Here is a 27,535-nt window from a genome sequence, read left to right as displayed (position 1 = left end):
CCACAACTCAAGCGTATGGAGGCCGTGATTCGAAGCGGAAGTGCCCGTCGATAAATCAACCGCTCCAAAGAGACTAGTGAATAACAGCATAATAGTCGAGTTTCTTCTATGGGGACCTTTTTCTTCTTCTTCTTCTTCTTCTTCCTTAGAAACATTTTCGTTGCTGACTCACACGACCAAAAAGTCCTCCGCTCTACTGATGGTAAAGGAAAAAAATAAATAGATATATATTTTCTTCTCTTTCTCCACCAGAAACTTACGGCGGGCACCATCACGGCTCGTCAGGTGTTGGAAGAGCGAGCGTATAGAGATGAATAAGGAAAAAAAAATAAGAAAAGGAAGGAAAAAACCTAGTTGTGTGTGTAGTATGTCCAGGTGAGGGTCCATTGAAACTTGTGGAGGAATGAAATATATATATCTATCTATATATATATTTTTTTTATTTCTCTCTGCTCCCCCCTGATATTCTTTGGTGTAAATAGCGCGACAACCTTCTCGGCTACCTTCTAAACGACCCCCCACTTGCGCTTCTCTCTTCACCGAGCTGGACAGTTTTTTTTTCTATATACTTTTCCAACTAATAGCTGGCCAGCTCTTCTTTTTATATATATATATAGATTTAAACTTAATGGCCTTTTAATCGCTTTCGCATGGCCGAGGCCTAAACTCGGAAAAGAAATAAATTTCCTCATTTTTCAACGTGCACCTATAGAAAATTAAAATCTTTGATTTCAAAAATGAATTCAAAGATTTTTCATTTTTTTTGTTGATCCAGTTGACTCTGTACGCGTAATTAGATAACGTGATCAATGAGGAAGCGACAGATTGGAGCAACAAAAGAAATAAACAAAACAAAAAAACAAGACAAAAGGAGTCTGGCGAAAAAGAGTAAAAAGCTGTCAAGTGGATTTATATTTATTGTGGGTTATAATAGAGCCAAATAGAATATCACACACACAGCCAGAAAAAAAAAGAGTCTATTATTATCAAAAGTGAACAAGAAAAGAAAGAAAAAAAGGGGGGAAGAAGAAGAAGAAAAAAGGTCGAATGAATGGCGGTTTTTCGTGTGTTCCAGTTCTGTGAATGAAAAGTAAAAAGTTCTTCTTCTTCTTCTCAATGGACAGAAAAAAGGACCAAAAGTTCTTTGCTCTATTGTTGTGTGTCTGTCTTATATATGTGTATCTTACAAGTAAAAGGACACTCGGAAACACACGTAAACCGGGCTGGCGATTATCCATCGGAATTATATACTACTACAGCCCAGTGTTTCACATATCCATCCACGGAGGAATGATTTGAAGAAAAGGATTGTAAACTCTTATAAAACGTAGGCTCTATATGTTTTCTTCTTCCATAGGTGCTAGAGTGCTAGTGCTATATAGTTGCTAGAGGATCAGATATCCTGCGGTTTTGGGCAACGGGAGGTCAAAATACCCCGCAGTTCCCGGGTTCTTTCAGAGGGTCCGCTGCTGCTGGGCTGCTGGCTGCTGTACGGACCGGAAATCGGTTCCGTCTCCTCCCCCCGATGCGACACCTTTTTTTTAAAATATATATCCATACAGTCTCCTCCCTTCTTTCTCACCTGGGAGGGTGAAGGAGAGTCAAATGCTTTTCATGTTGTCTTATATCCCCCCCCAATGACAACCCCCACAGCTCTGATTTTTATTTTCTCTCTTTTCCTATGTACGCGAACCTATATTATCCCATTCACAATTTTTCTATGTACATACGCGTTCCAGTCGAGCCCAGGTCTTATAAGAATGTGAGTAAGGAGAAGGGGGGGGGGGGACACACTCTCTTATACCGTGTGCCGCGATTTGACGGGGAAATTTCTATGGCAGTTTCAAACCCCCCGCCAGGGTCTTCATCCGCATCTACCGATGCCAACACACATTTCAATCATCGATTTCCGGAATTTTTTTCACTTCGTCTTACCTCGTTCCCATCGCTCCCTGGGCATCCAGGACATTCCTTTCTCTCTCCATTACTTTAAGTTAAATTCCCAACTATCAAATTTTTAATTTTCAAACAAGTTGAGAACTTCCCTTGTCATAAAGGGATTAGTCATTGGTTGGATGTATAAACCGTTTAGTTGTATGAAATTTCAATTCAATTTTGATGATAATAATTTATAGCCCTCCTCCTCTTTCGGCCAGTTACACCTATGTGATGAATGTTTTTTTTCTATTCTTAAAAAGAGCTTTTTTTAAATGACGATTCATTGCCAGGTCATTAGCGCGTTGATACCAGTAAATAATAATAATAATAATAATAATAAAAGGTAAAAAAAAAAAAAGTTAGTTGAGCTCCGGCTGGATGAAGTAACGTGTGGCTGATATTTTGTCGTTCCATTACTTTGCATCTATTTTTTGATGATAGAAAAAAAAAGAATTTTGTTTTAAAAACTTAAGACTCTGGTTCCTTTTGGGCTGCCGGGCTATGCACGTGCACCTCGGCAATGCGTCTTTTTATTTTATTCCCCTTGATTTTTATGTCCAGTCACCGTTCAGGTGTCTTCTCTCTCTTGAAAATCCCCCCACTGCTGGCAGCACCCCACGAAAATTTAACAAGAGATTTATCTTCTTCTTCTTCTTTCACATTTGAGTTGAAAAAAGAAAAAAAAAAAGGTGACGGCCAGGAGAAAAAACCAGCAGCTCAAAAATACAATTTAAGGAGCCAAAGAAAAAAAAAAAGTCTCCTCCTCCTCCTAGCCAAGAGAGACTTTTTCTTGGCCAGTGTCCACCGAGTCCCACCACGGGGAGTCGATTCCTTTTTTTTTTCACACCTGGACCATCGGTCCACCACCTCTATCCCTATCGCCTCAAGATTTTTCTACGCGCACCTTATACTGACTTTTCTATTGCCATTCACTTGGTTTTTTTTGTTTTTTGTTGTTGCATTGGTCAGAAAAACAAGGCCAAATAGATAAAACTATATTCCGTATTTTTCATTACTACTCCAGCTGTTTGTTGCGCAATTCAGTTTCCGGCTCGTTTTAAACTGAAATTAGGCGGGCAATTCTCGCAATTACAAACGATTTGTATATTTATCTAATACATTTAAATGTCTAAAACACTCGATAGAGAGGTTTGGGAAAAAAACACAAGTTGACAGGGGGTGGGGTGTTGCTTTGAATCCAGCACACACACACACGCAGAGACATGACAGCGTCAGTCAGAAAGAGATAAGGCATCGCTTGCTGTGAAGTGAAAGAAGAAAACGAAAAAGAAAGAAAAAACCTGGGGCGCCCACATGCACAGGGGACCCGTGTTTGTGTAAGCACCACCCTGGACACGATAGACATCTGGACACGTCGGCCCGAGCGCACTTATTACAATGCCATCCGAAAATACAATGGGCCAGCATCCAAAGCGACGACAAAAAAATAAAAATAAATATTTTCATCACCTTATAAGTTAACAAAAAAAATGTTTTCCAAATATTTCTGGGTGTCTGAATTTAAAAAAATCGCGCCGATTTCAATTTAAAAAAGAAAAAGAAAATATGAAAATGACCTGTGGGAAACTGGGGATTGAACTGGTGGGGATTTGCGAGTGTCGGGATGAGAGATGAAATAGACTTGGGCCTCTATCGGAGAGAAACGGACGGACGGACGAAGAATAGGAAAATGTTATCAGCTGACGTTCAGCACATGCAAGGAGCCCAGCAACTCAAAAGTCGAATATGTTGGGCGTGGGTTGGGTGGGGGTGACGATGGGCCGCTCTCTTAAGCTCCCGGGGGAAATTCGTTTGAAGAGCGCCGGCCAAGAAGAGCTTTTTCTATTAGAGTATTAGATATATAGTAATATCTACGTTAACTCTAACTCTCTCTCTATGTTGATTCGAGTCTGGTCTAGACTGTCAGTCAATCCCGGCCGTATCGGCAGAGTCTATCGCCGACACGTGCGTGTCCAATCTCATTTTTTTCCCGATTCCCTCCACAAAATAAAAATCGACGTTGGCGAAATGGAAATGTTGACCCAGAGAGGAGGCGAATCAAATCATTTCCCTTCGTCTTATTATAGATAACCAGGAGGATTGGCCATCGCGTTTCAGCACAATTTGACGAGCCCATTAGCCGGCGAATTATGTCTAATGGCCTGTTTTGATTTATTTGATTTTGTTGTACTATTTCGGCTTTCAGTATATAGAGCTCTGTTGTGCATCCGACAAGATTGTATAGACTGCGCTGCTGCCGGCCTGAGGGTCTCTCTCCGACGATGAAAAGAGAAGATGAAAGGAAAAATGCACGTCGAGTTTGTTTGGTGGCCGCCATCGTTATCTAATATTTTGGGTGGGGTTTTTTCTTTTTGTATTCCGAAATTCTTTTGATGCAAATGACTGGAAAAAAAAGGGGTGGAGTCGAGTGGGGTGGGAAAAACCGCAGGAGCTGCTGCTGCTGCCACTCGAATCTGGCGCTCTCGTTGGCCGCTCCGACGCTCCGACCGCGAACGACGTCGCTATTCAATTCCTCTAGAAGAAGAGGAAGAAGAAAAGCTCATCGTGCACGTGCAATTAGCGTTACTAGTGGGCACACACGACGAGCGGTCGGCGCCGCGACGTGTGTGTTTGCGACGCCCAATTGATCTTGTCTCTTGATCTCCTTGAACCTGCAAATGTCGTCAGTCTGCAGTTCATTTGATTGGCGCATTTCGTTTTTGGCGGCAATTTCGAAAAAATCAGAAAATCAAAAAATCCTCGTCTGGATTGAGAGGGGCGGCGGACGTCGTCGTGGGGGGCCGACGGCGGCCGAGCGTCTGAAGTTGACATGTTCACGTCTCTTAATACACAACCGAATTTCACAAACATACGAACCTCATCGTGTGGTTTTTCTCATCCCTCCTTGATCCCCTCCCCCCTCCTGATATCAAAGCGTCAGCAGCAGCGACCGACCTCCTGGTTTTGATGGACAACAACAACAACCAACTAAATAAAAAAAAACCCGTCGGCTTCCTACCCATCACGTCATCGTTGACGCACGTGTGGGGTACGCGTTCACGAGAGCGGCCGTACAACACCACCCCCACCACATATCCTCCTCCTCTCCCCCTGCGTGATTAGCCCACCCGAAAAACAGTAGAGAGGCCTAGATAATAGATAAATACGACGACTTTTAGCCGACAAGTTCATCAGCGTCAACGTCCAAACCAGTTACACCCCCAGAAAAACCGACGTCAGTTGCCACCCCATCAGTCCATCATTTAGATAAAACACATCAACTTATTACGCCATATTCTATATTCTATGGCCCAATGGTAAATTGAATCTATAGACGACCAGATCGAGGCCTAGAAGGTCAAATGGCATCATTCTCTTTCTTGTCAAAACACGCTCTAATATCAATTTAACAATAGGATGCGGGGAATAGAATTGTGTGTGACAACAACAACAACAGCGACGATTCAGAGTCGAGCAAAGATTTTTCTTTACCATTTGTGTTATAGGCCCGGCCATTATTGAACGGGCGATAGAAATGCCGGGGCGGGCGCTTCTTTTCTATGGGCAACCTGTGAATCCATTCAACGCTGCCGCGCGCGCGATCCTCGTCATTCAAATCCCCCACTATTTTTTATTTTGCCAGTTGAAAAAAACCCACAAATGTGATCATCCACACACACAAGGCCCATCCAACAAAAGTCCAACTCTAGCGGCAATCACTCGTTTTGCGCACCCCAGTCTTTGATTCAAAAGAAACAACAACAACAACAGCAACTACCTCAACTGTATTTCAAAACGACGTGAATCGATCTATAGACTTTTCGACAAAAGAGACAAGGATCTAAGTTGCTACTCGCTGAATTTGTGGGTGTCGGTTTGTTTCCTATTGAATGGCTTGGATGTGATTCTATCCGGCCATGAATACAGAAACGAAAAGAAAGGGAAAAGTGTTTCACAGATATATTTTTCTATCATCACCGAGCGACCCTTTTGATAGCCCCTCAAAAAATGAAAATAACCAAAGTCCATTTGTGTGTGGCTGCTGTGTGCATAGAAAAATCGTTTTCAATGACGACGACGACGACGACGGTCCTATAGACCTATACTCTTCTTTCTTTCTTTCTTTTTTTGATATTCATTTGATTCTAAAGAGCCTCACATTCTTTTGATTATTTTGTATGCGACGTTTTGACACACGCACGGACGACACATGCCGGGCTCTGCATATAATGCGGCGGTAGGCCAGAGGCTCGCAGACGATCCTCAAAGTTCAGTTCATCCGCATCTCGACATCGACGCACTCCACACGGAATTCCCCCCCACCCAAAAAACAAAGTGAAATTGAAAAAACAAAAAAGTTAAAAATTAAGAAACGTGAAATTCGTTTTTGGAGATTTTCCCGTACGGATTTTGGGCCGCCTGGCGTGAAAATGTAACGGCCGTCCAGATAAAAAACAAACAAGTGTCGTTTATAATTTAGGAGCGACGACGTCGAACGGGCGAAGTTCTCCTTGCGCAGAACGGAACCCGATCCTGAAAACAATTTCAAAACGTTTTATTGCGTGGGGTAGCAGTAGCTATAGGCCTGCGTGGCCCACCCTACGTTGAAAGACACACGGGCCGTCTGTGCGGGCTCGTGATTTCGTGAAGACTATTCAAATCGGAGAGACGAGGGGCCGACACGCTCGCTGAATATCCACAACGCATTACGAGATAACAAGCGGGGAGGGTCCCGACGCTCATCGTGAAAAAAACATCACAAACGGGCCAAAAAGCAACAAACGAGAGAAATGATAGTTTAGTAGCAATAGCAGTATAGTCTAACCGGGGGAAAAAAGAAACGGGAGCGAGTTATGTTTAGGGGTGAACAATGTACACACACACGTCTGCTGTCTAATTTAATACCTCTCAGTTGCAGTAAAAAATAAACAAATCGTGAATTTTCGAATTACGACACTTTGACACGACCCAGATGCCCACGATGAGAGCCAATCATATCGCTTGATTTCTCGAGCTTTGATTTCTCATCACATTTGGCTCCTAACGTGAATGTTTTGGGGTTTTTAAAAAAATAGGATCGCGTTTGGTAGTCGTCGTTTTTTCTTTTCTTTATTCCCCCCCGTGATTCGGTTAAGAGTGTTGAAGAGGGTGGGGAGGAAGAGTGGGCTGGGGCCGCGTGTCTGAATAATCAAGTAGCCCATGTCACTACCGTCGCCGTCGTTCAACTGTAATTGAAATAGCGAATTAAATCACCCCCCAGCCGATCCTTTTCCTTTTTTTTTTTTCTTTTCCGCGCTGGAGTGTTAGCAGACGGAGTCAATCAAGCCAAACTCCCCCCCCCCATCCATCCATTTCCAGCAATGGATTTTGTGTGAGTGTGGGCTGATTATTATCACCGCCAAGACATCGATTGATTTACGGGTATTAAAAGGAGAGAGAGAATAAAAATAAAAATAAAATACAAAAAGTTTCCCGATCTAAACAGTAGTCCCTTTTCAATGTTACGTACGACTTTGACCTCATTTGACTACCAAATTCATCGTCGTCGCGGACTGTCCGATTCTCATCTGCCAGTTTGGCTCGTCTCCAACTTCTTCTTCTCTTTAGCTATTTCCTTTTCGTCAGTTGATTGAATTCCCCTTTTTGTTTCTTATCGCCTTTCTTTTTTTGTCTTGTCTTTTCCATTGCCTCGGCTGCTGCAGCAGCGGCCACAGTGTGCGCCTGTACTAGATCTCTTTTGATTCCTTACCCTATTGATTGTTGTATATGATTAAATGTCATATACATTATGTAGCGTCAAAAGCTGTCTAGTTACTCTCTCTCTCTCTCCTTCTATCTACACAGAGTGTGTGGGGTGGAGGGTGTTGGGATAGAAGAGGACACGCTGGGGTGTAGATATATAAAACATATCTACATAATATTCCCGCGACTTGGAGAGAGAAGGGACCCGTGACTTGAGGGGTGACGGCCCGTGTTCAATCGGGCATGTCTATCAACTTTTTGGCCTCCGACACCTCCTCCTCCTCCCACACTCTGTATATAACCCCCACCGCCACATCATTATTGGCCCGACAACCTCACACACACACCCACCGACGCCACCCGACGCCACCCGACATCATCATCGCAGACGCATGTGGTCACGGCGGCTTCTAAATATTTCACACTCACACAAAAAAGAGAGAAAAAGACACGGGGAAATTACATCCCAGGTGGACAAAAATGCAATCGAAATGATGACACATATCGCCAACTGTTTGTTTGGATATTTATCCCGACCAGTACATTTTTTGGGTTGGGGTTTTTCTTATTTCTTTTTATTCTTAGCTTCATTATTCAAATCGAATGCAACTGTGTGCTGACAATGGGCAAACACGTCCCAGTCAATAGCCGCAGGGACGCGTGAGTCAACAAACTCTCACGCTTGTTTAAAGACGCCACATTTGGCACGAGCTGCAATTGTGTGCGCACGAGAAACTGTTGACTCAGTCCCGAACTTTTATTTTTTCGTCTGTCCAATTCTCCCGCGTTCTTTTTTTCTTTTCTCTCTGGCGGGACACAACAATGTTACACGCGAGTACAGTATCGCGAGCTGGACATCTCAGTGCCTGTATTATTTTAATGGCTGTGATGGGGCTGCTGGCCCTTGTATTCAATGCGGCTGTGGCGCACGCGCCTCATCTCATTTGAATCTACGCGCCGGCTGTCGACTGACTGACAAGAAAATATTTCCAAAAAGTGAGAAACAAACAAAAGACAAGAGAGAAGAAGAAGAAGAGGCTCCACACCAAAATGATGATGATGATGGGGTTTTTTCTTCTATAGCGTCTAACTAACTGCCAACACAGAGAGTCCTACTCTAATGTAAATAAGGAACAAAATGCCACGACAGCCACGCCCTCATTTCCAAATACCTTTTCATCATCATCATCATCATCACCACCACTACCACCACCACTACCATCTCCTTATTAAGGAGGGAAATTCAAATATTAGCCTGGCGACTGCGTTACACACTGGATGACCGGCCCTCGACATCTATAAGGCACGGACACACAACTATAAAAATTCCCAATGTGTCATTCCTTTTTTTTTCTCTTTTTCTCTATTTGACCAATTTTCGACACGTGTTTCGATCGACACACACACACAAGTTCCACATCTGGAATTCATTTCCTCCTTTTTCTTTCTTTTTTTTTAATTTTCCAACTTGGTTGGTCCCTGGATTGTTGTTGTTGTTGCGATTTCGCAGGTTGTTGTATATTGGCCGTCGAAAGACAATAATGGAGACGGGCGAGCGAGAGAAAGAGAGAGAGAAAGACGTACACAAAAGGGGGGAAAAAGAGAAAAAAAAGTGAGACAAGTAACAATGCAATTTCTTTGTTGGTCCCACACGAAGTTGGGCCGACTGCTGCCGGCCCAGATTTGATTCTTCTACGCGTCGCCCATCGCGCTCAATGGCCGATCGATTGAAAAAGCTCCGGGGCCCGTGTGCGGGACCCGATGTATATATCGCGGCTCGTCTCCATGACTACTCTTTTGGGTGGGTGGTTGGTTGGGTGTGTGTTATCCAAGCAACAACCAACCAACCCGCTGGTTGGCATTGGGCCCATGCATTCACGAGTCGTTTCCATGCGGCTAATTAGCTCCGACCGAAAAACATACACACAAACATCAAAGGACACACACACACACACACACACAGGGGAATAAAAATAAAAAATAAATAAATAATAAATAACATATTATTACGTAATTCTGATTTTTCTCATCAATCAAATCAAGGGAGATAAATAAATTATCCGCACAAGAACGGACGATGCATCTTTTGTCCTGCAACTCATCCCCGAGTTACTTAAACACAGATGAGCTCTTCCTTTATTGTTTCTGATTAGAGTTAGATATGTGCCCAACTGGCCATAATGGGGCAGCGAGGGGGGTTCATTAGCCATCTACTAAACCTTTAATTTCTCTTTTGGTGACAATCAAGGAAAGATCTTCCATCGGTGATCTCATTAGACGGCCCAAAAACTGGGCCAACAAATAACGACAGACAGGAGAGAAAAAAAAAGGGAAGTCTATCGAATTCTTTTCATCTTTTACTAATAACTACTAAAAAGGGGACTAGTTTCAACTTATATCCTAAATCGATGTTGAATCGGTCAAACTAAATCTCTTTTTTTCTCCCCTCCTCCCCCTTCTTACAAGAGAAGAATAGGAGGAGTAAGGGGGGTTCCAGCGCTGGAACACCCGTTGCAAATCTTTACATGTCGTCTTCTTCTTCTTCTTCTTCTTCTTCTTCTTCTTCTTCTTCTTCTTGCCCAGTTCCTCCGACTACCAACTTCTTCTTCTTCCTTTTGATAGAAGAAAAAACCGTCCAGGTGCAGCAGCTGCTTCCGATTCTTGTGAGTTGGCCGGCCGATCGGTCGGTCGGAAAAAGGAGGACCCCCAGCCCAACCTTCCAACCCCCAACCCCCCTTTAAAAAGAAAAAAGAAAAAGAAGGAGGAAAAAGATGGGTGGTGCTCAGTGACCCCACCACGACGACCCCCCCTTCTTTATTTTCTTCTCCTATTTCCCATTCATCAGAAAATATAAGATAGAAGAATATATATAAGAGCCAGCCAGGGGGGTTATATAGTCTCTCTTATATTATTCGATATAAAATAAAATGAAAAAGGAAAGAAGAAGAAGACGATAAGAGTTGATACCGGAGGTACACACAAGAGCATAGAGGGGGTACATCTAAAGCGCGAAGCCGAGCTAACATAAAAGAATCTATTGAAAAAAGAAGAAGTCTATACACACACACACACACACACACACTCACTACTCTACATACATCCATCCATCCATCCATCCCCCCTTCCCCTTCTTCACATATGTGGGAATCTGTTTGGGGGGAGGTAAGAGACGCGTTCCGATATATACCGCCACTCTCACGGGCATTAAAAACTTATTAAAACAGTCGGGGAACGTTGGCTGAGGGTCGGATGCGAGCAAAACGTTACGCGTACATCAACAAAAAAATAGAAGAAGAGGAAGGGACCCCTCTTCCTTCTTGTCTTTTTTTTTAATTTTTATCTGCACGGTCTCTTGGTACACAGCGCCGCACATATTCTTCAGTTCGATTCATTTTGCGGCTTTTTCACTTTTTTATTTTTATTATTCAATAAGTTTCATAAGTGGGTGGTGTCGATGATGAACCCTCAAAAGCTCAGCACACCCTCTCCACTATCTCGGACTGAAAAACAAAACAAAAGGAAGCCGGATGTGCCACAAGATCCCTCCGGATTTCTTTGAAATGAAAAAATAGTTTTTTAAAAGTTTAAGACTTTAGAAAAAATTGAAATTTGTTTAAAACAATTTTTCAAAGGGGATTCGATGCGGTTTATATTCAGCTACTGGTGTTATCATTCGCCTTCTTTTATCTGTCGCCTTTCCGAGTCGTTAGTTTTACCCAACCAAACGTGAATTTTGTCGACTTTCTGGCGCTCATGCCATGTTCCGTACTCCCATGGATATTCTTCTTCTCCCCCCTCTCCTGTTCAAAACAAAATGTGTCCAAGGAGAAAACTGCAATGAAACAAATGTGAAAAAATAAAAATAAAAAAAGAGATTTGAACCATTTTCACACAAATGTCCATTGAATTTGGTCAACAAGTCAGAAGGTAACAAGAAAATGCCTTCCCAAAAAATCTTCCAAAGCTGTTGCCGGACAAGTCCGTCGAAAAGGAAATAAAAAGATGCCTGGTAGCTAAAATGTGAAGATATCAAAATCATTTCTCAGTTGAGAGAATCAAATCAAAGAAAAAAGCATCCGCCACAGTCTATGTGCTGTGTGTGTGTGTGTTTATATCCACCACAACTCGGCTGGATGCGCTTCTTCTTCACATGTCTGTCTCATATGTGTGGATGCGCATCCCTCTAAAGGTCCGAACCCCCCACCACCCAAAAACGGGAGGGAGGGAGGGGGGGGGGTGACCGGGCCGAAAAAGAGAAAAATCGGAGGACGAACGGACGGACCGAGGGGTGTCTTAAATATAAAAGCGGACGCCGAGACCCGAGAGAGAGAGAAAACTATTGAAGCATTGCTGCTGCTGCTGCTGCCACTGATTTTTTTCTTCCCCCTCCCTCCCTCCATGTCGAGATCCTTTTGTCCGCGATTTTTCCAGTTCCGTTCCGGCTCCGTTCGTCGCCGGCCCGTTGCCGCCGCCGCTGCCGCCGCCACCGCGTCGGTCTCCTTTTCCCTTCTGCATCGACACACACTGATGTGGTGGCGGAAGAAAATCTAGACTGAGTTTCAAAACTATCGCCAGAGCTCCTGACGGCTGCCGGCTCCTTACACACAGAAAAGAAAGAACGGCCGAATGTGTGTACACACACACACACACACACGGTAGTGGATATTATAGAAAATTTGCTGGGCAAAGTCTATCCGATGATGAGAACATGATCATCCCCTCCATTAAAATTTTGAACCAAAAAGTTTTCGCTCAGACGACAAAAGTTCATCCGACCGGAATCAAATGGCTGGTGGAACCCCGGGCTGAACTCGACCCTTAATTTGAAATAAGCCGGATTACAAATTGATCCATTTTCCAATAGATACTTTTAGGGTGGGGGGAAGGGGGTTGGGTTGTTGCAATTCCGCCCGCGACTTTTTTTTTTTGGTGATTGGCTTTTGCGCCATCAGAAAAATAAAAAATAAAACCAAAAAGTGAAGGGTTGAGGTTTTGTGTTATTTTGATTAGGAGCGTGACGCGCCAGCCAAACAAAAACAAGGAGCCGAGAAAAGAAAAGAAAACAAAAGGCCAGGAGAGAGAGAGAGGAAACCCACAATGAATAAATATTAAGGATTGTGTGTGTGTGTGGTTGTGTGTGATGTTTTGGGGACAACACAACACACACCGGCCATTGTTTCGTTTGTCAATGATTTTGTCTATGCGTTTTGTTTGTTTGTGTGTGTCTGCCAGTCGAATTGATTTCAATGAGAATACCCCTTCAGGAGGTTTCCCGCTGGTGATTAGGGGGTCGCTAAAGGTTTTGGATTTCAATCATCATCGACTCGTCAGACTCAACTTGGTCGGCTAGAGACCCCCCGCTGTGCGTTGCGATGCAACCCTTTTCATCGCAACCCCCTCCCCCAGATGATTGGATCGCCATTTTGAATGGACGCCATGTGTGTGTGTGTCTCTGTTTGTTTGTTTTGTGTGCGGGAGTCAAAATGGACCGACCCCCCGTCGGTATGTCGGCCAACTTGGGCCGACTCCTGTTCGTCCCTCAACTTTGATTTTTTTAAGGAAGGGTTGATTGCCGCCCAACAAAGTTCGTTACGCAACCGACAATCGACTTTTCCGTGAAAATCTGACCAATTCGGGACTTTTGTTTTTTTCACATTTTTTGGTCGAGCCGCTACTTACGGGCCATCAGCTGCTACCGTCCGTCTTATTTATATATCAACGTCACCTGTAGGTCTTGCTATTATTATTATTATTATTATTACATTTTCTCTCTCTCTCTCTCTGCGCTGCCCGACATTTTCCATTTGGTTGCGGTGGTGATCATTTTTCTCGCGGGCGCAGTTGGGACTCGCACGCAACCAGGTGGAAGGCGGCGAGCAGCGACCCAACGAACGAACGAACGAACCGCAGTCACAGCTGGAGGCAAGTTGTTGAGCTGTGCACACACACACACACACATTCGGGAGAAGGGAGAAATGAAAAAAAAAAAAGAAATGTTTCGGATACGTATTTTCCCGACTCCTCCCAATTCCTTGGCTCGGAATGATGGCGGCCATCATTGCGGGGGGGGAAAAGGGGGAGGAGCTCCTTGGGAGCAGCACAATCTTGCACGATATCCTCCCAACCCACCCACCGTTCTCCTCCAGCCAGCAGCCCTTACATAAACCTCCTTGCCCGTGTATGTGTGTGTGTGTGTATAGATATATTACATATGAATTTCTTCATCTCATGTGTGTGTGTGTGTTTGATATTTTCCTCGAATTTCCTCCTCCCCGGCAAGAAAGTGGGCGGATACCTTACACAATTCCTACATCTGTCTCTTAAAGAGTTTCCTCCCTCCTTGACTACTCCCCCCCCCCCTCCGCCCAGCGAAAGCTAAGAAGCCAAAAAAAAAAATAAGAAAAAGGAGGGAAATTTAAAATAAAGAAATTTAAATAAAATTTGAAGAAGAAACTTGCGCGCGTTTAGAAAGCCCTGGGGGCTTTCTGCCGTTATTTATTTGCTTCAGACTTTGCTGCTTCGTCGACTGTTGAGAAATATGATAAATCTAAAAATTTAAAATAAAAAAATAAAATAAGACGACGCCATGTTCTTCTCTCCTTCTCTCTCTTTCCACCTTCTATCCTTTTGAAAATCCTCGGCGCAAGCTGTTGGGTCGTGGAGAGAGAGAAAGTCTACTGGTGATGATGATGATGATGATGATGAAAAAAGATGGTCGTCGTCATGGCAAATAATGATGGAAAGAAGAGAGAGAGAGAAGAGAGAGAAAAATGCGCACACGACAGGATCCGGCGTGAGGCTGGAGATTATTGATCGACCACATCGCACAGGATGGAGACGATGATGATGAAAAGCTTTTTCTCCCCCCCCCCCCTCTCTACCACAGCAGATCCTTCTTCTTCTTCTTCTTTTACCACTCAACTTAAATCGAGAAGCAACTTTTATCTTCCTTCTTCTTCTTCTTAGTCGAAGAAAATCATTAAGCAGAACGCAGAAGAAGCACCAGTGAGAAGGCGACGATTTTTAGCCGAGCGAAACGCCTCCGTGAAACCGGAATCTCCTTCTCGCCATTTCGCGGGTATCAAAATTAAAAAATTGTCGAGAGGTTTTAAATGACAAGTACAAACCACACACACATTTGAATTTCATTGGCGCATGTGTGTGTGCGTGTCACTCGACGCCCGAACTGTGTGAACTTTCCCCGAGACGTTTCCAACAAATTTTATTTTTTATTTTTTATTTTTTAAGAAGAAAAAGAAGAAGATCATCTCTCCTTATTTCAAGAGAGAGAAAAAAATAAATTTCAATTTTTTGGTGTGAGCCAGCGGATTTGAGAAGGAGAAGAAGAAGAAGAAGAAGCAGAAGGAGCTAAGGAGCAAGAGACCGTGTGCTGAGATAAGGAGATCGACGAGAGGACAAAAGCTGAGCTGTTTAAAAGGCTCCTGATGCGCGTGGACTTGTTCTTATCTTGGCAGCAGAAGCCCAGGCCAACCAACATCAGGAGCGCCAATGGGAAAAAATAAAAAAAATAAAAAAATACAAATTTTTGAAATAAAAATAGGAGGCACCCTCTTCTTTTGCCTTATATTATCGCAGAGCCAAACAACATAGAATTTGATGGATATAAGGTCTTTCATCTCTCCCATCACATATACGTGTGTGTATATAAGAACCCCCCTACCTCTCCACCCTGTGCCGATTTCTATTGAATGGGGAATGGCCCCCCCATCAGAACATTTCGCTCCTACGAAGAGGGGAGGGGGGTAGATGAAGGTAAATATATACAAGAGGAAATCGCTGCTGCTGTTGAAGAGGTCCAGCTGTTCTCAGTGTCAGCTTACCTTGAGACCCGATAGCAAATAACAGCACACACCAAGTAGTATACATGTGCACAGGCGAGTGCAGATATGTTGCCCAGCAGCTCTCTCTCCCTCCGACCAAAAAATAAAATAAAAATTCTCAACAGCCAATCGCAATCTCCTGCTGGTGCTCCTGCTGGACTACCGACATTTTCTCTCTCCCTCTCTCTACTACGATGGACTCTACTGGCGCATAGCTTAAGATTTTCCATTCTCTTTTGTTGAGACAAACGGAGGGGGCTCCCAACTAACGTCCAAACAAAAAGAAAGGGGAAAAGATGATGACAATCTCAATGCGCCACTAAACGGTTCCGTAATGATCCAACTTAAAAAAAGAATAGAAAAAAGGAGATTTAAAGGGGGCGGTTCGCTGAGTGACACTGATGACCCGTTTTCTTCCTTCTTTTGTTTCTCGAAGAAGCAAATAAGAAAAGAAAAAAGAAACACACACTCATCAAACAAGATATCGCGGCATTCCAGCAACTAAAACAGTCCGCCCCATCATTTGTCTCAATCTGTGTGCACAGGCCAACAACCGGAAGGATTTGAAAGAAAAAAATAAAAGGCCCCAATTTGATTATATTCCATTTGTCTTGTACAGAGAAAAGAAAACATGTTTGGGGTCCAAGAGCCCAGAGTGCCAGTGCCATCCATTTTGTAGAAGTAGAAGAAGAATGCGCTTGTAATTGGAGACTCTAATTTGTCTTGAGCAGTTTGAGCTGGAGCTGCTGCTGGCCCTATACCGAATTCGACAACCAAAATATGGGACAGTCGATTTCCCACGAACAGCCAAAGAATTTTTTTTTTATTTTTGTCGACTTGCAACGATTCGTCGACATCATTCACGACCGTCAACTTCCCGTTCCCAAACTCCATTGGGCTCGACTACACCAACAATGGGGCTGGGCCATCACGAGAAAAGTGCATTTCGACTTTGAGAATAGAATGCTCATCATCGTGTTTTTGTAAGGAGAAAATATCAAAATTATTTTTTGGGGGTTAGGAAAAATAAAGATGATGGCATGAATGCGACTATTGCTGTGATGGGCCAGCAGTCCAGTCATCGATCATTGCCATCAGACACCCTGAAAAGAAGAAGGAGCGTGAATAGGTGTGCGCGACACCTGAGAGATCGAGCGACGTATACATACGAAGGGAGGGAAGACAAAATTATATTCCCAAGGACGACACGTGAACATTGCCAGAGTTATTTCCAATAGCTACTCGCAATGTACCTCACAATTTAAGAAAATGTTTGACTCCTTCGTATCTAACGATTCAAACTATGAAATACTTCCCAATTTTTATTTTTAAGTCATCGCTCCATTTTCTGTTGATTTCTACATTTTTATTATATTTTTTACAAGGAAATGAAATCAAATAAAAAAAAAAGGGAGAAATAAAAAACGAACGAGTATCTCATGCAACGTCATCCATCCGGAGGGGCCTTATAGAAAAACAGCTATCCCAGTATTTATAAAAGAGAAGGAGACTGGAAAAATATATCTAAGCCCTCCCCGAGTCCGGTCATTGTTCGCTTTTTATATAATAATAATAATAATAATAACAACCATTTCAAAATCCCCTGGATTTCTCTCTCTCTCTCCTTCTTTTCAAAACATTTTCCAGTCTGCCAACAGCGGGATTTTCCACGCCAATAACAACAACAACTGCGTTCATTTCCTAGATCATTTTTTTTTTTTTTTTTTGGTTGGGCTGCGACAAATCCAAGAAAAACGGTTCGGCCTTTTTGTCGGAATGAAAACTGATAAAACAAAAAAAAAAAAACAAAAAAAAACAATTTCGATAGAAATTGAAGGGGGCAATTATCGATCGATTCACTCGATCAAGGCCGTCTTACGTAAATATGACGCAGTCGGTCTAAATCAGCACAGACCATTGGATGGGTGGATGGTAGAGAAAAAAGGGCCTCGTCAGCTAGGCAGACCATCACTATCGGCCAACTATAAGAAGAAGAAGAAGGAGGAGTAGCAAGTGTCAAAGTGATGAATATTTCATCGGACCGTGTCCCGCCCTCACCATTTTCCACATCAAAATGATTGCACGCGTGGCCAGCCAGAGAGAGAGAGAGAGCCAAGTAAAAAAGATTCTTCTTCGTCGGAATCCCCCCCCCCTCTCCTACCAACCACCACTAAATAATATTCCGCATTTTTTGAAAGGGGGATGATGTTCCGCGCCTATGTGCCATATACCCACGAATAAAAATACAACACGCAGTCTAACGATTATATGTGTACATATAAAAAGGTGACGGGCAAGTTTTTTTTTATTTTTATTTTTCTCTCTCCCACTTTTTAATAAATATCAAACACGTGGTGATGGTGGTCCCCCCCCCCCTTCTCTTCATGGATGGACCGGAGAGAGAGGATGATATCATCTCTGTGGTATTTCCTCGTCATTAAATATCGATCATAGTCTGGGAGCTGTATATATATATACGTGTCGGGAGATGAGGTTCGTATACGAGTCGTGATATATTGGAGAACCCACACACACACTGGTGGAGAGAGAGAGAGCACATTTTTAATATAACGTGTGTCTCTCTCTCTGTCGACATGGCCAGAGTCTCCTAGATTCATTATTCATATCGTTTTCAAAATCGTCGAAGGGCTGCTGCTGAGTGAGGGTGGCAGAAGAGCAAGTTGGAAATATGTCAGCAGCAATATCAACACCCAATAACAAACACGTCGATATCTGCCGGGGAAAAATAAAAATAAAATAAAAAAATCCACTCCCGATATTGTACGTGATATTACGAAACTCGAGAAATAATAATAATAATAAAAATAGATGCGTGTTGTTAAATCAAAAAGTCAGTGGTGGTGGTGGTGGTGCTCACGTAGAGTGAGAGAGAGAGAGCTCCGACGTCGTTTGTGGGGCGTAGGAACCAATCAGGCGACGGCCCGAACAATAGACCAATTGTTTCCCAGCTTTTTGTTTCAGTGCGTTGCCCTGAACTGTGCGTCTCTCTCTCTCTCTCGTCTGCGTGTTGCGATGGTACGGACTACAACCGAGCCGGTGGTGGTGGAGGGGAGAGAGCAAAGGCTCCTCCCTCCACGCTCCTCCTCCTATAACCTCCCTCCTCCCAGCGAGGCCCGGGAGACTTGGCGCGGCTATAGACGAAGAAACATTGGATCGCGCATTCCCCACCGTCTGCTACTGCACACGCATCCGTGGGAAATATTTCTCTAATCACTTTAAAGGATTTTTTTTTTTATCCTTTTTTTATTTTATTTTATTTTATTTATTCCGGGCCGGCGCGCATGCGCTTCCATTTTGGCAGAGTCGCCTGAAAGAGAAACGGGCGAATTTCGTCGAGAAAATTTGTCATTTCTCGGTATAGGAGTCGCCGACGTGCATAAATTTGGTGGGTGGGGGGGGATGCGATGCCGTGTGCAGAGAGCAGCCGGAATCTATATTATCTCGAGGCCCCGGCTACTGGGAGCAAGCCCGGCACGGATCCTTTAGGAGCCCACACTCGTCTCGTATTGATCCGCTCGATTTCAACGAGCTACCAAGAAAGAAAAAAAGCAATGCCTTGGCATCTTCTTCAACATTTTTGTAACGCTGAGCCAGCAGCTGCTGCTCCTAGTTAGGAGCCAGGACAAAAAAAAAGAAAAAAAGAAAAAGAATTTCCCTAGAAGAGCACTTATTAAAAAAAAACTTGGAGTGGGAAAATTCCCCAATTTTCTTTGGATTTGAAAAAACATTAGCCGGAATCCATTCAACTTATTTTTAAGTGAACATTTTACCAGAAAAAATTTCACTCTCTCGACTTTGTTTTAAAAATAAAAAAAAATCTGTTTACAAGTAAAGAGATTGAAAATCTCTGACAAATAAAAAAAAAAAAAAGAAAAAGTGAAGCAACGGATCTCTCCACACAAGAGTTTCCTATGGTGTTTGCTGCTGGGTAAGTGGAGTAGGAGGAGGCGGTGGTAGTGGTGGTGGGGGATTTCTCGTAATATATGGGTTGCAAGATATCAAACCTCCTCCCCCCGACCCTTCTTCCTTCCTTCCTCTCTCTCTCTAGAGCTAGTAAGGGGTTCTTTTCTTTTTCAAGGAGACGTGAATAGTGGTAGTACTACATTTTTATTTTATTTTTTCCGAAAAAAATAAAATAAAAACCGCGCGCGGGTCTATTCATCTGGCCGACCGTGAGCCAAAGGGCGTAAGAGCGAAAAACGACTAGAACTTGAACAGGGTGGTAAGGAGGGGGGGGGGATATATGTAGACGTAACGTTCGTATATAATATACTAGGAACTCTTTTTTTCTTTTTTGAGTCGGGGCGATGGAAAATGAATCGAAACTCGAGTACCTTATTCATCAGGGTCCGAGGGTATTTTCCACTGGACCCTACGAGGGGTGGGGGGAGAATTTAACAAAAATCTAGGGGCTGTGCTCGATCCCACATGATCGAGTCAACAACATTAGACGCTCTATATTTGGAAAATAGCGGTTGTTTTGATTCAATTCAAATTGATGGCGAATACATAAATATGAAAATGTTCGAATCCATGGGATCGGCGACACTTGTATTTATTTTGGTCTATGAACCCGCCAGGGGCTGAACACAAACGGCGGTTATTTCAAATAACGAAGAGAAGAAGAAAAATAAAAAAATGTGTCGATGAGACCCCTTAACTTTGATTGTGTTAAGTTGTCGAGTCACTTTTTTAACAGTTACGCAACGGCGACACACGTTTCGTTGACACAACAGCGGGGAGGCTCGGGGGATTTAAACAAAAATTGTCGCACATTTTTGGTTGATCATCATCCCATCGAAATTATTTCGTCCATTAAAAAAAAAATAATAATAATAACAACAAGGAATTTCGTTTATATCAAATAGAAAAAAAGTTGAGCGTGGGAAGAAAAATCAAATGGTCTACTCTCTTTGCACCTGATGACAAGCCCAAAAAAGTAAAATAACCGACACCTCGATGGTGTGTTAAGAGAGAAAAGAGAGAAGAGCTGCATCAGCACCAGGAGCCCCAAAAAATAAAAAGTGTAACAAACTCTCTCCCTCCTGGAGAAATAAAAAAGAAGTTGCAACAACAATAGTATATTCTTCTTCCTTCTCCCCACCCGTTTTTCTATCAAAATCTAAAAAAAGGAGGAAGAAACGGGAGAGAAACCGCCCGCCCGATTCGATACGGTAACCGAGCGCTTCTTCGACCATAACAACAACCACACTGGGAGGTTCTTTCATAGGCCCTTGACATTTGCTGATTCACATGATATCGGCCCGTTTTTATATTTTCAAATTTACCGGGCGAAAAAATCAAAAAAAAAAGGAAAAAAAAAATCAGACAGTTTCCTGTTGGGGGGCTCTAATTATAAGAGCACACATATCCTCCTATCTAGTACCTTTTTTTTGTGTGTCCATCAGCTGATGGCGGTAGATTTGATTTTTTAAAAAAGTATTTTCATGCGCATTTTTGGTTCTAATTGCCTGTGGAGACTCCCCGTTGAGACAGAAGGGGGGCTGGCTGGCTGCTCCTATCCAGTCGCAATAATGACTTCATCGAAACTCATTTGTGCTCACAATAGGAGAAGAAGAAGAAGAAGAAGAAGTTTTGTGCACTCGGATAGATGAGAAGCTGGGGGACGTATTTAGTCCACCAGAGTCGCATATTGACATTGATCGAGGGCCTCCAATGCGACTCGCTCAGCAATCGAGACAGACTAATGAATCCTGCGGCTCCATGGCAATATTTGATGAATTTTTATTACGTATCGGGGGCGTTTCACACGAATCTTCTTCCCCCCCACAACCACAGTGGGAAATTTTTCAATACGAAATCCACGGAAATGATTCAGCAATTTTTTTATTTTAGAGCTGTTAACCCCCCCGCGCAAAAAAAGTTCATTAGTCACGGGACGTCGCGCAACTAACGCGCGTTACTTCATGTTTTGTACATGTAAAAAAAAAAACTGTGCAATTGGATTCGAAATTAATTTTGATTCATTCCATTTCTGCAGATTTGTCCGAGCTCCGGCCCATATCAATCATCGCCCGTAACAAGAGGTAAAAGAAAATTCAATCAAGTATTATATACTATATAGCATTCTAATCTTCTTTCAATATGTCGCCATGATAAGAGGAGAAAGAAGAAAAAAAAAACTCATCACGACACGATGAACAGCTGAGCAGCTCACAGATGGGCCATCATCATCATCTCCTGGTTGATTTACAAAAAAAAGAAGAAAAAATCTTTTTCCATCTTTTTTTTCTCTCTGTGATGATTCGCCGCCCAGGAAAAAAGAAAAAAGAAAAAGTGAAGAGGGAAAAGAGGACCCGCAACATCAAGGTACAGTCACTGCGCCTCTTCACATATGTAGACGTATCCGCATGATTGCCAAAAGGATCTTTTAGTTCGGTACAAAGAACACACACACACAAATAACAAACAGCTCCTCCTCCACCCACCCCACCCAACCCCTCCTTTATGGAAAAGACCAACGACAAAGACGAGCCGACATGTTTTTTTTGTTTGTGTCCGATCCTTCTTTTTTTTTTGACTATTATTACGGCGACGTGTGTACGGACATAAAAGGAGAGATGATCGTCCCAATGAAGGATCCATTACACACGCATGTCCTGTCACTGTCGCGCGTCATAAAACTACGTTCGTTTAATGTTTTATACTAACAGAGTATCAACAACGTTTGACGGACAGCGTGGAATTTCGGGGTGAAAAAATACACAAAAATTGATTCAATTCCAATTTGCGTCAAGATGACGAGAGACGAAGGAATATTGGATGTTAAAGAGGAAAGATTGAGAGAATCGTGACAAAAGAAGCTAGAGAGAGAGTGGAGGGGGGGGGGACTAGATGTAATACTCTGAGCTTTGATCATCTGTTGGCGCTCTGTCGATCCCGATGACTTTCCTGCTGCTGATGCCAGTCCGTCTCCCGACGCAAAAAGGGGTGGGGTCTGCGAGGGTTTTAATCAAGGAGACCCTCCCTGTGTACCACACAGACAGACAGACAGATAAGAAAGAGAGAACTCACTCCGACTAAATGTGTGTATGGCTAATGTTTAAAATTGCAGCTCGAGCTGCCATCCATTTGTCTAATGACTATCCCACACTTGTTATACTACACAGCATCGTCAAAACGAACGTATTAGTAGAGTAGAGTAGAGAGATATCTAAATCCCCCTACCACTCCCCAACCCAGGGCTTTTTACCCTGTAGGAAAAAATCGGCCGCCAATGAAAGAAAACGCAGAAACTATCAGTGATTAAAATAATATCGATTTCTTCTCTTTTTTCCTTTTTCATTTCCTTTGACCGTTGCCATGTGAAATTGAAAATTTTTTTTTTTCTTCTTTTTTTCCAAGGGCTTCATTCCAATTTTCGGGTGGGGCTTTTAACCTTCGCCTGCGCTGCCAAGGACTAATCAACTCGGTGCAAAGGTGGATCATCCACTTACCAATCGCCTTTTAGCCTCCCCCCCTTTCGTCAGCTTTTCTCTTTCCCAAATTCAAAAGGTTTCTTCTTCTCCCCGGCGCATAAATCACCGTGGATCGATTTTTCCCCCTTTTTTTGAAACTTTACAACCAATTCAGTTCGAAATCAAATGAGAAATATGACCTAAATAACGATTTTCATAACTACTACTACTACGGACGGTACTACTAGTAGAGAAAAGAGAGATGGATAGAGGGGGCGTACCGTGCATGCGCCGACCGGAAACAGGAAGAAGCGCTTGGGCAAATTTCCATATGCGCCGATGATGCTGGATGTTAAAAGCAGTCGGGTGACCCAGCGGTGACCTGGCAGCAATCCCCCCTCTCTCATTTTCGTTCCTGTGAAATCAAATCGAAAAAATAAAAATAAAAATATGAACATAAAGCATCTCCTCCCTGTTTTTTTAAAAAAACATTTGAAAATAAAAAGCTAAAACATCATCACGTAACATGTATCAAACTTTCTCTTTTTCTCTCTCTCTCACTCATTATGAATTGTGACATCTCTCTCGGGAGTGAATGCATAAATCTAAATCCCCCAACTCAAATTTTCGGTACTTTTTTTTTTTTTGATTCTGGCTGTGTGTTTCCTTTTTCGGGAAAATAAAAATTCTACTTCCGCTTCTATGACACAGTCCAATGGGTTCATCTCCGCTCGATCCTCCTCCTTCCTCTCCTTTTTTTTTCGATTCCCCTCCCTCCGTTTTTTTTTTCTTTTTCCAATTCGTCCCGACACATATGGAAAATGGGTTCGTCGTCGTCGTCGTGTGCACTGATCGATTTGAGAGAGGATTGAATTGAATGGATTCATCCTCACAAATCCAATTCGACAACAATATCCTGTGGAATTTGCCAGTTCCCCCCTACTCCGGAAGACGTTACCGACGGAATCAAATCAAATGAAAAAGAAAAAAAAAGGGGAAAAGGGGAAAGACAAAATTCAAGTCGACAGAAAAAATGTTGTCGAATTTCATTCCTCAATAATAATCAACGCCAATTGTTTTTCCTGTCTTGGACCTGTTCCGCATTGACAAATTTCAACAAATTGTCATTGGCAGTCGCTCACCCGCGTCTTACGGTACAACAACAACAACAACAACTGAGATATTTCGCTTTTTTATTTGTCAATCTCACGTCAATCAATACGCCATTCCCTGGAAAATTAAATTAAATTTAAAAAAAAATAATGACCCTGACCGAAATGTAATTCAAAAAAAATAAGTAACAAAACAAAAGGTTACAACACGTCTACAATCAACCGACCTAATTACATAGTACACCGAAAAATAAAAATAAAAATAAAAAAAATAGACCCAACTGTCACGGCCAACCCCTGATTATTATTATGACATATTCTGATCTAACTCGGTGATGGGCGTCATGGCTGCAGGGGTTGTCCAGTCAGTCAACAAAAATACGCAATCCAGGGCATATCATTCAAACTGCACGTTTATTTTCTTTTTTTCTTTTTGAGACGAGGTGTAATCACTCCGTGTCACGCTACACATGTGCGCGCCGCTTCTGTAGATTCAAATGATACGAAGAAAAAGGAAGAGGCCCCGGCACAAGAGAGATTGACACAAGTTACGTCTCTGGTTTCTCAGATTTCCTTTTCTTTGACACAACAAAATCATAATGGCAGGCATTAAAGCATCAAGTCGACGACGCAGGCTGCTACTTGTTTGTTTTTCACTGGCCGCGCATGGTGAAACTTCCGGTGGCCACAACCGACATTTCATCCTCGGCTAAATATATCACCCAAGAATTTTTGTAGATTGTTTGATTGTTTATCAAATCATTTCGTGCATTTTAGTCCCAAAACTGAATCCCATCAGCTGATGGGCCTGACGAAATCGATGAGGCTCTCGTCCCACGTAATTTTTCCAAAAGATGATATCAAACGATAATTTTAAAATTAGTTTTTCCTTTTAAATTTATTCCTTCCAACGTTTGAAAAGCGGAGGAAGTGGGTGGGGGTGGGGGAAACAGACGGGAAAGGATCGGGCGATGGCGGGATCGAATTTCGCGGTTGGAACATGCCGTTCTACAAAAGGAAGTCGACATAAGAAGAGGAGACCCCGTAAACCAGCCCACGTGTGTACTACTACACCAACCCCCCCCCTCCTTTCTAGTCATCAGCAAAAATCATCAAGAATTATTATTAAGTGGAGTCGAATCCCAAAAAGAAGCAGAGCACAAGTCGTGATAACTAAGATAAGACACGTTCATCAAACACTTGGATTGCACGAGGGCCAGGAGGAGCATCCCTCCCCCTCGCCTCAGGCATCACCTTTTGCCCTTTGGCGCTCTCATTTGATTCGTCAGAGCTGTCAGTGTTTGTAGCGTGTCGTGCGGGATGATGTCAACGTCATCACGAACGACACGACACAACCCAAAATAATTAAAAAAGAAAAACAGAAATCGCTACGCTAATTATTTGGTTCAGCCAATTTTTTGGCTGCGCTATTTAATGCACGAAAAAGAGTGGCCGTGAGTGAATTGGGGAGAGTCGGAGGAGAAATGTTGCGGCCCGTCTACACTCGTTCGCTGCTGCTGCTGCTGCTGCGTATTTGGAGCGTGAATTCAAAATGGCCGACACGACGTGCGGCCCCCACGTTTTTTTTTCTTTTTCGTTTTTTCTTTTTCTCTCGCTCGGTCGGCGATGGATAAAAGCCCCTCGTTCTGATTGGTCCCGGGCCCTTGAACGCGTCCAACGAAGACGCGACGACGGCGACCGTAGCGGCGGCCGCTAGCAATTCCCGACTCTGCCTCACGCTCTCACGATTTCTTTCCTTCTTCTTCTTCTTATTTTTCAAATTATTTTAATATCAAGAGAAGAGAGAGAGATCGGAGGGGGCGGATTGAATTAAAGACGACGGGGGAAAATAAAAATCTTGGAAAAAAAATCTTAAATTTAAAATTTAAAAAAAGAAAAAAAAAGGGAAAATGTTAAGCCGAAAATTCTGCCGTGTCACGATGTCAGCGCTAGCGGCCGCCAATGTTTCTCGGACCGAGACGAATCCACGGCCCATCATCGAAACTAATTTCCTTTTTTCTTTCTTAAAAAAAAAAAAATTAAAAATTTTTTTCTTAGGAAAAACATTTTTGTTTTGTTTTTTTATTGGGGGGAGGGGGGAGATCGGATAAAAATGAAATAAATAAAAATTCCCCCCACGCATTTGAGCAACGCCAACACACGGCGACTTTTTCCCCTTGGCTAAATAAGTGATGCGTAATCACGGATAATCACGGTCTCTCTCTTCCTTCTTCTTCTTCTTCTCTCGTGAAGAAGAAGAAAAAAAGGGGGTTGGGATTTCATCTCCATCCATCGCCATCAAATCTATCCGCCCACCCCCGTCCCCAGCCCCCTTCTTCTTCTTCATCTTCTTCTTGTATCATCAACTCCGTATCCTACCAACCCCTCCCCAAAGGGCGGATCGATGGATTCCCTTACACAGACACGTAGAGTACAAGTGCACAGTTGCGTTCGTGACCGGTGATATCACCGCCGACTCGGCGAGGAAAGAAGAAGAAGGAGTCGTGCGTGCGCGCTCGGCGGATGGAAAATGTTCATGTACGCACACACACATCAGTGTCGTAGAGACTTGATGAGTCGGACATTTTATTTTTTTATTTATTTTTTGTTTTTTCTTTCCCGTTTTTTTCCTTCGACTCACGGCCGTGTGTACGCATAGCAAGTGCTCCCGAGTCAAAAAGGAGGCAGATAAAGAAAAAAGGAAAAACAAGGAGCGTCGCCTCCTCATCAGAGTTGTCAGTGTGTAGCGACAGCCTAGTTACATCTCCTAAATAAGGAGCCGAGTGACCTTTCGTGTCACATGCAACCCGTGTACGACTGTAGGATGGACCTTGTTGGACTTGTAGACGTCCGCCCTGATTACAAATCTCGTTCCGTCTGTCTAACTCGAAAATTTAAAATAAGAAAAAAAGAAAAGAAATTGTGGACTCGGTTGAGAAATTGTCGACTTTCTATTTCTCGGGATTAAAACAAAAGATGTAAATTGCGTTGGTTGTTTTGATCGAGATTGTAAAAAAAAGGAAAAACAAAACACAAATCACGCTCTGATTGCATTCGCCGTGCAAATGTTGGTTTGTCCGTCTGGACAATCTGCTGTAAATAGAAACCCAAGTCAATCCAAATCAATCCAAATAAAGAGCTCGACAAAGTTGCCACCCTCCTCGGCAGTGGGACGACGGGGGCCGGCCGCTAATTGAATATGAGCTATTGATTAGGTTATAAATGATGTGATCGGATGTGTGCAAACAGATCGATGAGGATCTGTGAGTGGGTGTAGCGGGGAAGGGGAAGGGGGGAGATGCTGTGGGCGAGGAGGAGGAGGGAGCGGGCGGGTTAAATGGTGTCGTCTGGGGAACAATTCAATCACGCGATGTGCGGTGAAGAGCTCTAACGAACCTTGCAACCCTCCCCCACACACACACACAAACCGTCACCCAGCGCAACCACCAACACCACCCAACCC

At 43.2% G+C, this 27,535-nt stretch overlaps 1 protein-coding gene and 1 long non-coding RNA gene across 2 annotated transcripts in view; one reads left to right on the top strand and one right to left on the bottom strand.

The window, feature by feature from the left end:
• Window positions 1-24,993, top strand: part of LOC124342396 — a 37,274-nt gene extending 12,281 nt beyond the window's left edge. The window contains exons 2-4 of the long non-coding RNA XR_006918805.1: window positions 21,544-21,589; window positions 21,664-21,872; window positions 22,908-24,993. This is a non-coding gene — a long non-coding RNA (uncharacterized LOC124342396). The remainder of the gene's footprint in view (window positions 1-21,543; window positions 21,590-21,663; window positions 21,873-22,907) is intronic.
• LOC124341905 (homocysteine S-methyltransferase YbgG-like) overlaps window positions 1-27,535 on the bottom strand; it is a 65,672-nt gene that overhangs the window by 14,221 nt on the left and 23,916 nt on the right. Inside the window, exon 2 of the mRNA XM_046794864.1 lies at window positions 23,242-23,375. The gene's annotated coding sequence lies outside the window, so the exon portion shown is untranslated. The remainder of the gene's footprint in view (window positions 1-23,241; window positions 23,376-27,535) is intronic.

The sequence above is a fragment of the Daphnia pulicaria genome, chromosome 1 (assembly GCF_021234035.1).
Source record: "Daphnia pulicaria isolate SC F1-1A chromosome 1, SC_F0-13Bv2, whole genome shotgun sequence".
NCBI lineage: Eukaryota > Metazoa > Arthropoda > Branchiopoda > Diplostraca > Daphniidae > Daphnia > Daphnia pulicaria.
This window is presented reverse-complemented; position numbering and strand designations above follow the sequence as displayed.